Source organism: Tachypleus tridentatus, chromosome 3, assembly GCF_004210375.1.
Source record: "Tachypleus tridentatus isolate NWPU-2018 chromosome 3, ASM421037v1, whole genome shotgun sequence".
NCBI lineage: Eukaryota > Metazoa > Arthropoda > Merostomata > Xiphosura > Limulidae > Tachypleus > Tachypleus tridentatus.
The window spans coordinates 19780287-19795218 of record NC_134827.1 but is presented as its reverse complement, the minus strand read 5'-3'; positions in this window follow the sequence as shown (position 1 = coordinate 19795218).

The following is a 14932-nucleotide window of genomic DNA, read 5'->3' as shown; positions in this document are numbered from 1 at the left end:
AATTTTTAATTTAATACTTGAAAATCAAAAATATAAACCTGAAATAATACTTTAACATATTTTTTGTTTTATAGTATTATTTTCAAAAGCAGTGTACTATGAACAACTGAGTATGATTGAAATGGTTTGTGTTCAAAGCAATAAACAGTTCAAAACCGATATGAATATTTTGCAACGTTTGTCACTAAATGCCGCTGTATTGGTAGGATTATCAGTATAAGATTTTATCTTAGACTAGTTTCTGGATATAGCAAAATATTGTTATAATATGAATCGCATGACAATTTTATAAGCTATTTATTTATCCTTTAGTATGGCTTAACGGTATCAATGCGGACTTACAATGTCAGAATCAAGTTTTCGAAATGTGATGGACTGAACACAAACAGCCGTTTTGTTACTTTGTGCTCTGAATCAAAACAAGCAAACACACTATCAACCTTTAGTATGTAATATCTTTTTCGTGATGTTAATATATGAAGATTTATCAATTGTATTAAACGTCTAGAGTGATTTGTTTTAGTTCTTCAAGGCAGAAAAACTTAAAAACTATAAAGCTTAAGAAATACATTTTATTATGTAACTTCGGCTGTTAAAAACTTACATGAAAGCAGCAAAGAAGAGAGCTAGCTGATACCTGTAAATGAACAGTACTCATATGCCTACGAAAGAAATTCGCTCATTGTAAACTGTAGATAAAATATTCAGTTTTAGACTAGATAAAACACCAAGTACTGTTTGTAGCTTTATAAAATTTACGACAGTTACGACAGAAAGTGTTCGTATTCCTGCGTCCTGAGTGGTTTTTGCTCATAACTTAAAAAGTATCACGAATAGGCCAATAGAAGTATGGTGTATTATAAATATTATATCAACACACATCTACATCAATTTGTACATATATTAAGCGACAAATAAACTGTTTATAAACAAATAATCAAACATAGGAGGAGCAGAAAGTGTTCGTACAGTTCAGAACGTGTGAAAAAACTGATATTCCTGTAAAAAGAATTTGTTTAGTTTGGTGAATAAACTATATTATACAATTCCAGAACTAGACACTTGGTTCATAATTATTGAAATTTAGCCAGCAAAAAATGTACTTCCGGCTATTTAGTGACGTCTCCGTCATTATCTGCTTTGTCATCATGGCGAACAGGAAACAACAGCCAGTGATTTATGAAACCGAAATATTGTAAGATACAAGTCTCGTGTGTCTCTTTCCAGTATTGCTACACAACTTAATGTGCTGAAATCTACTATTCAAAACATAATTGCTAAGTTTAAGCTTGCAGGATCAACTGATTACCTCCCTTGTTTCGGACGCCCCACCAAAATTCCAGAGAGAACCAAAAGGAAGGCTCTCACAGAAGTTAGAAGGAACCCTCGTTTAACATGTAATGACATGCAAAAACTGGTAAGAGAAACTGGGGTTGAAGTAAGCACCTCTACAGTTACGAACATGTTGCGCTCTTCTGAGTTCAAAGCATGCCGTCCTCGTAGAACTCCATATTTAAAGCCTGTTCATTTAGAAGCACAATTGAGGTATGCAAGAAAGCATGTAGATAAATCCTTTACCTATTGGAAAATTATTCTTTGGTCAGACGAGATTGAAATCGAGCTTTTCGGCCACAATGATGCTCGCTATATTTTTCGTAAGAAGGGGGAACGGAATCTTTCAAAGGACACCGTCCCTACAGTTAAACACGGAGATGGATCGATCATGCTATGGGATTCCTTCAGCTCTGCTGGTGTAGGCAGCTTTCACCGCGTCAACGGAATCATGAAAAATATATTAGGCACTTATATCAAGAATGACGCTCGGAACTTGCGGCTTGGGCGTCGTTGGATCTTCCAGCACGACAATGGCCTAACCACACATCGAAATATGTGCAATCCTGGTTGCAGAGGAACCATATAAGCGTTCTGGAGTGGCCATCGCAGTCACCCGATTTCAACCCAATTGAAAACGATTGGCATGAGTTGAAGACCAGGGTTCATCAGCCTTATCCGAAAAACTTGCAAGAGTTGGAGGCCTTCTGTAAAAAGGAATGGAAGAAAATACCAGTCCAGTACTGTCAAACGATCATGGAGGGCTATGAAGAGAGATTGCGCCAAGTAATTTACCTGAAAGGCTGCACAACTGACCATTAAAGTAAACGCACGAACTCTTTCTACCTCTCCTATGTTTGGTTATTTGTTTATAAATAGTTTATTTGTAGTGTAATTTACATAAAAATTGATGTAGATGTGTGTTAGTATAATATTTATAATACACTGTGCTTTCATTATCTTAATCTTGATATTTTTTTAAGTTATGAGGAAAAACTACTCACGACGCAGGGATACGAAGACTTTCTGTCGTTACTGTATCCTCGTAGAAATGCTACCATCCGAAGTTAATTCACTGAAGTTAAACGGTTTATACTGTTTAAATTCTATAAACGTTTCTAGTCAAATATCTGCAGTGTCCCAATTAATAAACGTTTATCACACTTACGGCTCTCGAGGTTTATAATATACTAACTGCAGCAAACCACTAATCTTCAGCTGTTTCTTGGCATGTCGATTTATTTACTTTAGGCAAGATTATCAATAGTACAGTTGATAACAATACTAGCAGTTTCTAGTTAATAAATACACACGTTGTTGACTGTTGATTCATACACTCGTGAATCTATTACAGATTTATAGGAGAGGCGGAAATTTCGCAATACACATTTAATAATATACAATACATGCATTTTTAGACATGTATTTAACTAAAGCAAATATCAGTATTAAAATAAATATATAACAGTAAATCAATAAAAAATAACGTCTTATTCTTAACCAAAACATAAATCTATTTTTAAGTTAAAGAAAATTTCCATTTTGAAAGAGAGAGTTTTGTTTCTTCTGTTGATATTACGTTTCTCTTCCTACTTCGTAACGACTGAAGAACGCGGTATATGAAACATCTAGTTCAGTCAACAGTTACGCTAAAATTAGTTGAAAAATATGTCCACAGTTCCATAGTTGTGGTCAGCATGTTCCATCAATATCTGTATCTGTTACTTCTATAACTCTTCATAAAATATTTCGTCATCACGGAGAAGAACAATTCAGCTTTCGAATTAAAGATACTTTTAAAAATATTCAACTATTTAAACGAAAAAATATTTGTATTAAATGATTACATTATATGTTATACAACGTTGTAAGCCTGTTCACGAACGAGCCTTACTTATATAATTTTGAGTAAATGATATTATAAGCAAGACTGGAAAGATAAATTAAGTGTTATACCCACCACTATAATGGTACAGGTATGTTGATGATACAATTGCTGGATTCACACATACAGAACACATACTTAGTTTTTCAATCACATAAACTACATACACTCCAACATGGTTCACAGGAAAAATCTAACCGAACAGCTTTTCTTAACCTCAAGATCACTAGAACTGATACACAATTCAAAACAGAAATCCACAGAAAAATCACACATACTGGATTATACATTCTCTGAAACTCAGCACATTAAACGAAACAAAAACTTGATATATCAAGAAACCAAATAAATACAGCCACAAAACTATACTCACCCGATAAAATTAATAATTAAATCCACCAAATAAAACAACACTTCATCAGCATCAACAAATTTTGTCAAAAAACTGAAAAAAATTCAACGCACACACCTAGACCAACAACCAACAAAAAGCAATAAATTCCAAGATACAACAAACTACAAAACCTTATACTGCTGCATACCGTATGTTGCTGACATCAGCGAAAAAATAACCAACATTTCGAAAAAAAACTCCTAACGAAACACAACATTCGGTAAATACAAAATTATTCAAAAGCCAGGTACAAAACTGAAGTCCATACTATGTAAAAACTACTCTGACAAACACAACACAAACATTATTGATAAAATACAATGCAACAACTGCCACGACTTCTATATTGGGGAAACAAACAGAAAAATGGAAACCAGATTCAAAGAACAAAAAAAGAAAAGAAAAACACCTTTATACGTTTCTGAACAATGGTAATAAAATAAACACAACAAAACCACATAACCACAGAAAACACTCAGATACTCAGTAAAAAAACAAATATAAACAAACGCAAAATCAAAGAAGCCCAACTTATACCACAACTAAAACCAAAATTAAACCAATATAACGGAACACTTTTATACCTGTACGAATTAATTACCTAACATCCCACTGCAACGTCCTCTACAATCCCTTGCCCGTTTATTCTCCTGTCTCTAGGATATGTGCCCAGCAACGGTCAGTTACAAACACTCTCTTTCTTTACCTGAAGATGACTGAGGAAGGCTGAAACATTATTCTCTGCTTATCGGTAAAAGTGTTAATATCCATACAAGTCGTTCTGAGATATAGGACTGCAAAGAATTTTTGTTTGCTTTTTTTACTGATTATTAACTTGTTTTCAGGTCAATGGAATCATTCACGTCAGATTTACATTTCATAGAACATTTTTACATTACAACTCATTACGCAATTTGATTTTTGTTTTTTACGAATCGTCAGAACATACAAAAACTCGTTACGTTTTAAAATGTCTGTCACATTTGTATTCAGATTGATATTCAAGATGTGAAAAATGATTGTACAGCAAACTCTTCATTCTGATTTATCTCAATCTATTAAATGTTTAGTTTGGTGTTTTCAGATGCTGGGCGTGGCGTTTTACAGCATGTAATACAAATAACAGTGTTTATTGTTTCATTTACCACTCTTAAGGTTCGGCATGACTGGTTTGTAAAGCAAAAATACTGACCGCCTCATATGTTTTTATGGCATTTTGTTCCAGTGGTTTATATTTTCCAAAAACTCAAATACCTTTATGGATTCTTCATTTAAAAGCAGCAAAGGTAAGTTATTTATTAGGAAACAGAATTTTATTGCATATATCGACATTTTCTAAATATTTTAAAAATCAACAACAAATGTTTAAGGTATGTTTTAAAATTTAATTGTACTTTCTCAGCGTCCTCGAAATTTTTATGTTTTAAGAGAAAATTTGACCAAAATAAAGGAGCAAATATTTTTCTTCTTGTTTTTAAAGCTCATATGTAACACTATATTGTAACTTATATAATTCATAATTATTAACGTGATTCGTGGCACGTGTACTTTCACTGACGCAGGGACATTATCAACCTGTAACTAATAGCTTCCCTTACTTGGTGTCATTTAAGTGTCTACTGACTGACTGATAGACAACACACAACTATATAGTAATGCGAATGGTTGGGATGATTAAAACTTAAAAGTTTTCGTAAAGTATTAAAAATGAAACAATGAACAAATTGAAAAACATACAAGTATCAGATTAAGGATTTTTTAATACTTAAAATACCTTTAATGTGTAACACTATAATAGTGTACATAATGTACATTTTTGTACATTATATAAATGTACAACTTAAACTTTGTATTAAGTTTGTATCGATATATATTTAAAAGGCAGAAAATCAAATCATTTGATTATTATGCCTCCAAAATAAATGTAAAAACAACTGCTTCAGAATGTTTTTGGTTTTTTAATTTGGCGCAAAGCTACTCGAGGGCTATCTCCGTCAGCCGTCGTTAATTTAGCAGTGTAAGACTAGAGGGAAAGCAGCTAGTCATTACCACCCAACGCCAATTCTCGGGCTACTCTTTTACCAACGAATAGTGGGATTGACCGTCACTTTATAATACCCCACGGCTGAAAGGGCGAGCATGTTTGGTGCTACAGGGATTCGAACCCTCGACCCTCTGATTAAGAGTTGATTGCTTTAACCACCTGGCCATGTTACGGTTGCTTTAGAAATATAAGCTTTTGATATATTTGTGTTTTAAATTTTTAATTCTAACAAAGAGGCACCCGTAGTGAACAACAATAATACTGAACAGCATCTGTTAATAATGGTCCCCAATTCTGATGTTCTCATGTGGTTTGACAGTGGAGCTTTTGTTCAGTCTTATAGATTTTTTAAAATCATAAAATAAAAAAAAAACAATAACAATTGGTTTGAATTCTGGGGTGTTTGTGTGTATAATCTTTAGAAGTAGAACAAGACAAGTGAATTTTTAGCAAATGATAATGAAATTTTTCTAATTTTTTTATATTGAAATGGATGAATATTTATACGGAGGGCGAAAAATACATCGCATAAAAAGAAATCCCGACAACAGTGAACAAAAGGTAAGGCATAATCGGATGTAAAGATATCGCAACATATCAGTTCTTTGTTTATAAATTAAACTAATAAATATTATACCATTTGTGAAAATAATTTTTAATATTTTATGTTTATGTCATATTTATAACAATTTATAACCTTCTGGTTGCTGTAATTTTTAGAAACATGATATCAAAAATAAAATATTATAGAATTATTTTCAGAAATGGTATAATATTTCTTACAATTTGTTTGAATATATTACCTATACCAGCCGCCATAAACTATAATAATTCCAGAGTAATGTTTGTTTAGATTTTTTAACTCATAAAATTAAAAAAACAACATTTGGTTTGAATACTGTTTGTATGTATAATCTTTCGAAGTAGAACAAAACAAGAGAATACGAGGTTTAGCAAACAATAATTAAAATTTTCTAAATTTATTTTATTTATTGAAATGTATAAATATTTATATATATGGGAAAAATACATCGCAGAAAAAGAAATCCCGACAAAAGTGAGCAAAAGGTAAAGCGCAATCGGATGTAAAGATATCGCAATATATCAGTTCTTTGTGGTCCGGCATGGCTAAGTGTCTTAAGGCATTCGACTCGTAATCCGAGTACTTACAACTCTTACTAGAATTTTACCTACGAAGCTGGTTACGTTGATTCAACCTGATTGGTCTACAGCTCTATGGTTTATTGATTGGTTTCCCCTCTTTAAACCTGTTAGAAATATAAAAATATTTTCCTGCTTCAAAAAGACGGGATGTACCCTGGTACAGAGAGCGATTAAATAGTTCCGAGAGGTGTTTCAGTAATTGCTAAATTACTTCATCTTCACTAGATGTATTTTTATTGTTTCTTTAATTGTTATTGAAACCTGTGTTGTAGTTATTTTGTTTGTAGCGTGTCGTGTGTGTATGTGTTTTATTTTTATGTTTGTTTGTTCATACTTGTATACAGTAATAATAGGTGTGAATATTTTTAGGTAAAGTTTCGTACATAATTTAGGTTATAGTTAACCGTATCAGGGTTAAAATTCCTGTTATTTTTAAATATGTTTAGTAAGTGTTCTTTAATCGCTTCAGTAGTTTTGTTCTCGTACGCTAGTGTGGAACAGGTTTTGTGTCTGTGTGTGTGTCTTTCGAGATGTCATGAAATGTGACGAGTCAATCGTGAAGTTTAATTAACCATTTTACTTTCACTCATGTCAAGTATGGACACGGTTTGAATGTGTAGTAAAAAAAAACTTATTACAAAGGTACAACATAACTCACGAACAACATTAACTCTGATACACAAAATTACAACTACACAACATTACGTTGCAATTTACCAATCATCTCTAAAATACACAGTATATCCACAGAAAATGCTGTAATGTTAAACAAATAACGGATATAAAGGAAGCTATCTTAACTGAAAAACACAGCCTCTAATTAAAGATATATTTACTTTTAAACAATATGCGGTCGTGTGACGTATGTTACGTAATGTATCAATGCATTCCAGTGACACACCGGTAATTCTGCGGACCTGCAGTACTGAAAATCGCATTAAATAGGCTTGTGCTTAATATCAAATAATCATTCGTATCTCCATACAAAACACTTGTACCTCATAAAAATGATAGTTTGTCGAAACGTTGTACATGTGTAATACAGTGTATTTCACTACCCATTAAAACCATCTCCAAACTTTATTTCTAAAAAATGAGTTCCTCGTCGTTAGATTTTTTTAAATTGTTTGTTTGCTTGTTTATGGAATTGTTTTGTCACGGTCACGTTACCAAATGTTATAAAGATTGTATGGAAGCAATGGTACTGTTAGGTATTTCTGAACAATGCTAAAGCATTTTAGCCTTTGACATGTTTAATTTACAAAACAAAAGCAGTTTCAAAAACTAGAATGTTCAATATTAGCTACCAATATAATGAGATGATTGTTTGAATAGAAACGATTGTGAGAATGAGTAGAACGAATCAGAAGTTTTATGTTTGTTTGGCTCTGAATATTGACGTGTTCATATACATATCTAGAGACAACTATGGGGTTTATCAGTAGGATAAATTATCTTTTATTTATTTATATTTTTTATTATTAACATCTTTACACGTGCGCAAACACTCACAAACACACACACATATATATATTGAAAACATGTGGTGTCTGTTCGAGTATTCGTCTGTCTAAAGTTTTAGTATTTTTAGATTACCTATGAACTTTTGTTTCCCTCCCATCAGTATAATGTCAAAGTGTCTCCGGATGCTGTCTGATGTAATTATGGTTTTTACCATTTCAGTCATAACTTTGTAACCATCAGATGTTGTTGTTGTTTTTTTTAAATATACTTCAAATAATTAATATTCAGAGATAATGAAACACACTAATCAAATTTCATGATTAAAAGTAATGTTTTAAAGTTTAAACTTTGAGAAGCCAGTTAACGTACCAAAAGAAGTATGTTGCCTACGTAGTGGAAGTATAGAATTATTTTGATTTTTTGAATAAGTTTGGATTAGTTTCTGTAAACTTTAGTTTCATTTTATACCTTCACAAAACTTTTACCATTTCTTTCTCAACAAATTTTCTATCGACATTCAAGTTGATTCAAATAATATTCGTTTTTTGTCTGGTGTATGAAATCATGTGTCACCTCTAAAATAATATATCAATGATCAAATGCAGTAGATACAAGTCAAGAATCCAGTAAGATATATATATGGATTGTGAGGCATAAATTCAGTAAAAACAAAACATCTGCAAGTGCAGGGCTGACTACGTTATATTGAAAACGATATAGAATATGCAAGTCAATATACATATAAATTCGCATTAGGATTGGCGTTAATTACAAATATGTTTAACTTTTTTTAGATTTAAGTAGGCGGTTTCAAACTATTTAAAAACTGATCAAATTTGTCCAGCAAAGTGCAGTGTATTACAACAGGTGAGAATTCACAAAGGATAATGTGGCAAAAAGCCATCCATGTGTCTCAAACAACAATATGCAAATTTTCCAAACAGGTTCTCCATCTTGAAACGAGGTCAAGAGAGTATAGGTTTACTAAAATAAGGTTTGCAGTTATATCTTCTGTTCAATCGTCACATACGTCAAAGAGCTGGAGAATGATACAGAGATTTATAGTATTTAACGCAAGGATATGCGAGTTAAACTGTTGGTCGTATCTTCTATTGATTTTTGGGCTATCAAAGTGTTGAATATGGTACTAGGAACCCGTTCTCTTCATACAATAGATAAAGTGTAAATAACTAAAAGGCAATATAGTTGCATTATTTTGGACATAGCAGTTTTGAGGAAAAACCTTTTACAAATGATTTTAAACTGCAGGTTCACTGTCAGGGTTGCAGAGTCATCGGATAGAGTATGAATGGACGTGATGACGCTCCAATTTATATTTAATATATAATTAAATATCTTTAGTATGGCATGTATGTCCAAACGTAAAATAATTTAGTGAAAGCCTGTGAATATCAAATGCAAATTGCAGTGTAATATTACGTAACACTTTAAGAGCATGCTATGTAATAATTCTAAGTTATCACAGTTGAACCCAGAAGTACACGAAAGGTTCAAGTTCAGTTAGAAATGCACTAAATCATTCATATTCACAATCTTCTATACATTTCTCAAATTCAAATTTTCACATAACTGCTTCACTCACAAACATTTTTGGCTCCCTTTATATTTCACTTTCTCAAGCATTCAGCCATGAAAAGGTTACATGTGCTTTAAATTATGTAATGAACTAAGAAAATCCGCTTTACCCACTATTATAGATTTTAAATTTCAGTTTCTCAAACTTTATGGAGATCAGTTTTGTTTTAACTCACCAACTCCACAACCCAAAACCATCCAAGTCGATCAAAAAAAAAGATCAGTCTTCAGTAGACCATATAAAGTAGCATAATTTCAACGTAAATGCATTGTTTAATATATGGTAACGTTTCTCATACTTACTGAAAACAGAGTGAATTTATTTAATGTCATTGATAAATTATCATTATTTATAGTATAAATAAATACATAAAAATATTTTTAGTTTCACTTGAAAAAACAAAGTGTATTTCTTTGAAGTTAAGCACAAAGCTATTCAATGAGCTATCTATGTTCTACCCATCACGGGTATTGAAACTAAATTTCTAGCGGTACAAGTCCGCATACATGCTGTTATGCCACAGGAAAAACTGATTTACAAAAAGCAATTCTTTTACTTCTTTATTTTCAAGCTCAAAGCGACACAACGAACTAACCGGATTGTGCTCATGATGTGTATAGAATCCAGTTTTCAGTGCTATAGGCCTTCAAACTTACCTCTGAGCCAATGAAGAGCACTAGACTGATCTTCATAAAGTTTGAGAAACGCTTAGTTTAGCAGTGGAGGACTAGAGGGAAAGCAGCTAGTTATCATTACTCACCGCCAACTCTTGGGCAACTCTTTTACCAACGAACAGTTGGATTGACCGTCGCATATAACGCCCCTATGACTGAAAGGGCGAGCATGTTTGGTACGACGGGATTCCAGCCCGCAACCCTCATATTACGAGTCGAACGCCTTAACCAACCTGGCCATGTCGGGTGTACATGATGCAACAGTTGCTTCTTAGTTAAGTGGCTAAAATGCCTTAATCGTTCAGAATTGTTCTAACGTAACCAGCCACGCTACAGAGTCGGACTGCGGGTATCAAAGTTGACTCTGTCAAACTGTTTACTTGTTTGTTTCATTCGCATGATTACTAAAGTAGAATTAGGTCTACAATTACCAAATGGAACTTTAAAATCTGGTTCAAGGAATACTTTTGGGTTAAAAAAGCTATAAATAGCGTCACATTCTGATCATTATATAATGTAACTAGATAACCGGGCGTGTAAAATATTGAAATATTACACTATCCTGAATAGACTACCTAATGTGTGGGCCATCATTTCGATTGAGTTTATTCTAGAAACAATCAGTTAATTTATTTCTCCCACACAGTATTTCTAGAGGCAAAGCGAAAACAGCATTTGTCCTTTTACCAACTGGGGCTACGCTCGTCACAAATCTTTGGAAACTCTTATTATAGGATTTAAAGGAGATGGATGTAGTCTTCTGACTCACAATACTGAGATCAACGGTTCGAGTCCAGTAATTAGACACAGCGGATAACTATAAGAAAACACATACTTAGATAGTTTCGGCAAGGCTAGATGGTTAGGGGCAATGCACTAAAAATCTTAGGGTCGCAGTTTCGAATCCAATTGACACCAAACTCGCTTTTCATACGTGGAGCATTATTATGTTCTATCAATCCCAATATTCATCAGCAAAAGAATAGCCAAAATTGGTGAAGATTGGTGATGACTAGTCTTACATTTCAAAATTATTGACGGTTATTGTATATAGACTTCATGAAGGGCCCAGTATGGCCAGGTGGTTAAGGCATATGGAGCACGGTAGTAAATTCGAAGATTTTTTGTGAGTCCTAGCAAGGAGGGTCTATCATGGTCAAGCGATTAAGGCACTCGACTCGTAATCCCAGGGTTGCGGGTTCCAATCTCCGTCACACCAAACATGGTCGCCCTTTCAGTAGTGTGGACGTTATAATGTGACGTGTCAATCCCATTATTCGTTCACAAAAGAGTAACCCAAGAGTTGGCGGTGGGAAGTGATGACTAGTTCCCTTCCGTCTAGTCTTACACTGCTAAATTAGAAAGGGCTAGCGCCGATAGTTCTCGTGCAACTATGCGCAAAAGTCAAAACAAGCAAAAACCAAACCTTTATGTGGTCAGGTCACTGGACTCTCAATTTGATGGTTGCTGGTTTAAACCCACGTGACGCCAACTATTCTCGCCCTTCCAGCAACGGGTTCTTTATAATATTACGGTCAATCCTACTATTCGTTAGTAAAAAAGAGTAGCCCAAGAGTTGACTGGCGTAGTGATGACTAGCTGCCTTCTTTCTAGTCTTACACTGCTAAATTAGAGACATTATATATGGATTCAATATATTCAAACATAACGATACCTTGTCTTTCAATAACTTACGAAAGATTAGACGTATGTTGAGAGTAAACTAAATTGTATTTTTAATGAGACTATACTTGTAACCAACATCTTTACCAGGAAGTTGCAACTCTACAGAAGTATATTAAATCATTGTAAACTCGTGACTACGTATCGTTTACTCCATTTTACAAGGTTATGAAAACCATCCATTCACAGAACTGGATAACTATTTATGTTATTCAACAGTCATACTCGAATATTCAAAATACAAACAAACCCTTATGAAGCTTTCGGCAAAAATTCAAAACAAAGAAACTAACAATAGCTAAATAAAAACTTTGCTATCTTTGACTTAATAAGTTATTTAATACTAACTCTTTAAAACTATCAAAATTAATTATTATTTCGTTACGTCTCAATGCAAATCAACACTAGTGTATGGGATTTCAATGTCTTCAACGTCCACGAGCGACGAACTTACAACAGTAGAAACAGTCATAATGTAAAATTATCAAAATAAAATACAAATACATCTGAAGAAGACATAATTTTAAAATATTTCAAATAATATTCGCTTCAAACTTCTGGACATTTCAGCTTTATAAATTTATGGTATTGTTATTCCTAATTCAAATTTTACCATAGCTACTGATGGCATGTACTTTACATGTTTCGTTTAAACCTTAGCACAGTATCCTTAACAAAAAAAAATCATTTTTGAAATTCTTAAAATTAAGCGATGATTCTTTTCTTTCAATTTCACTCCTTTCTAACGTTTTCAGTTAAGCAGAACATATGAAAAGAAGACTACGTGGTTTCTTTCGAAACCAACAGATACCAAGTGTGTATTGTTTGACTATGTGTGTTTATGTAAAAAACACTTTTATGTCAAGCGTTATATTACATATTTTACAAAATATCTACTGCCACACCAATTGCATTAAAGTTTGACAATTATAATATTATGGAAGTTTCCTTTCGCCTTTATATCTTTGAGTATATCATATCAATATTAATTCCTGTTTAGTTCGATGTGTTGCCAAACTGTTGTATTTTAACATTTTTTTTCCTCTTTATATTATCAAGCTCTGGCGAGTGAAATAACGAATGGCTAAGCATAAAAATTATACAGGCGTTTTTCTCGCATGCGCACTAAAGAAGTTAAGTCATACCTGTGCGATGAATATCTAATATTATGGTAAAACTTTATATCTTTGGATGTATCTCTGTCTTCACGAGCTGACTCATTCAGGTGAAATTTAGCATGTTAACTTAGTAGAATATATATAAACAAATTCTTATTAAACGTTTCACATATTGAAAAATAAAAATATTCTGTTGAATAACCCATATATCGTTACTACAATAGCTGTTGTAAATAAAAATTCAGACCAGAACAAAATTCCATAAGTCAAAGACTGTAACTAAAAGCTGAGTACTTTTACTTTCTCTGATAATAAACAAAATAAAATATCCAGCTACAATGTTAAGAATTAAGATACTGCTACACTTTACGTTTCAAGATCTATCCTGATACATAAATTTCAACTTATGGTTCACACTAGAATTATAATAAGCACTTAAACCTGAATTACACGCGTATTACATAATTAAAATACTTTTAGAATTATTCTTATTTCTCGACGTAAAATATAGTTTTCCATAGAAGCAAGAGTCAAATTTATTGTGCCAACTGTACCAAATCCAAAAAGTAGAAATATTGACCACATCTCTATTGTAAAATGGGTTGCTTTCAAATAGAACCGACGCAACTGGTTTTCCATTTCTGAGAACTTTCTCGTTTCGACTTCTACATCTCCCCACTTATCAGGAAGGACATTCTCTCTCCAGCAACAGGTTTCTTAGGGAATGAACGTTTTTCAAAATCCTGCAAGAGATTTTCCTTCTTCTTGGCAAAGCGAGAAATAAGGCTATAAAGTGCAGTCTCCTTAAAACAACTTAAAACACTTTTTTAAAGACATTTTAACTATATTAGAAAAACTTCAAAAAGAAAGTCCATTATGGACTTGTAAACTTTCACCAAGGGCAGAGCCGGGAATTGAAACAGTCGTTAAGAATATTGTCAGATTCCTCATCCTCTTAATTATTATCAGTTGGTTTTCGTCTATTTGATGTATCAAAGGTCAAATATTTATTTGTCATTTTATATGACCACTTTGTGATTGACCCTTGTTATAATTAGAATTTTATAAGTGGATAACTTTGTACTGAACATATGTGGTCGTTTTCCAAGCAACGTACGTACGTTTCAAAACCTACATATGCAGTCGTAATATATGGCAATAAACACGTACAGTAAAACGTTATTGTGCCATCGTTTCTCGCGTCACATTCATTTCTCCAGTTTTTTTGTGGGAAGGTATGAGTTTAACCAGTTCATTACTGTGGCATTTGTTGTGGTTGTTACATTAAAAGAACAAAGACCTGCTCTACATAGATAATTTCTAGACCCTGGTCTTACTATAAGAAATCGCAATGTTTGCTTTTACAAATAACTAAACACTGTTTTGTTTGTTTTGAATTAAGCACAAAAATACAGAATGGGCTACCTGTGCTCTGCAACCACTGGATGTCGAAATCTGGTTTCTAACAGTGTGGGTGTGCAGACATACCGCTTTGCCACTGGAGGACACTAAATACTGACTTAAATGGTATGTGGCATCTGATAAGTAGAACTGAAACAGAAAAGGCAGTTATCTGT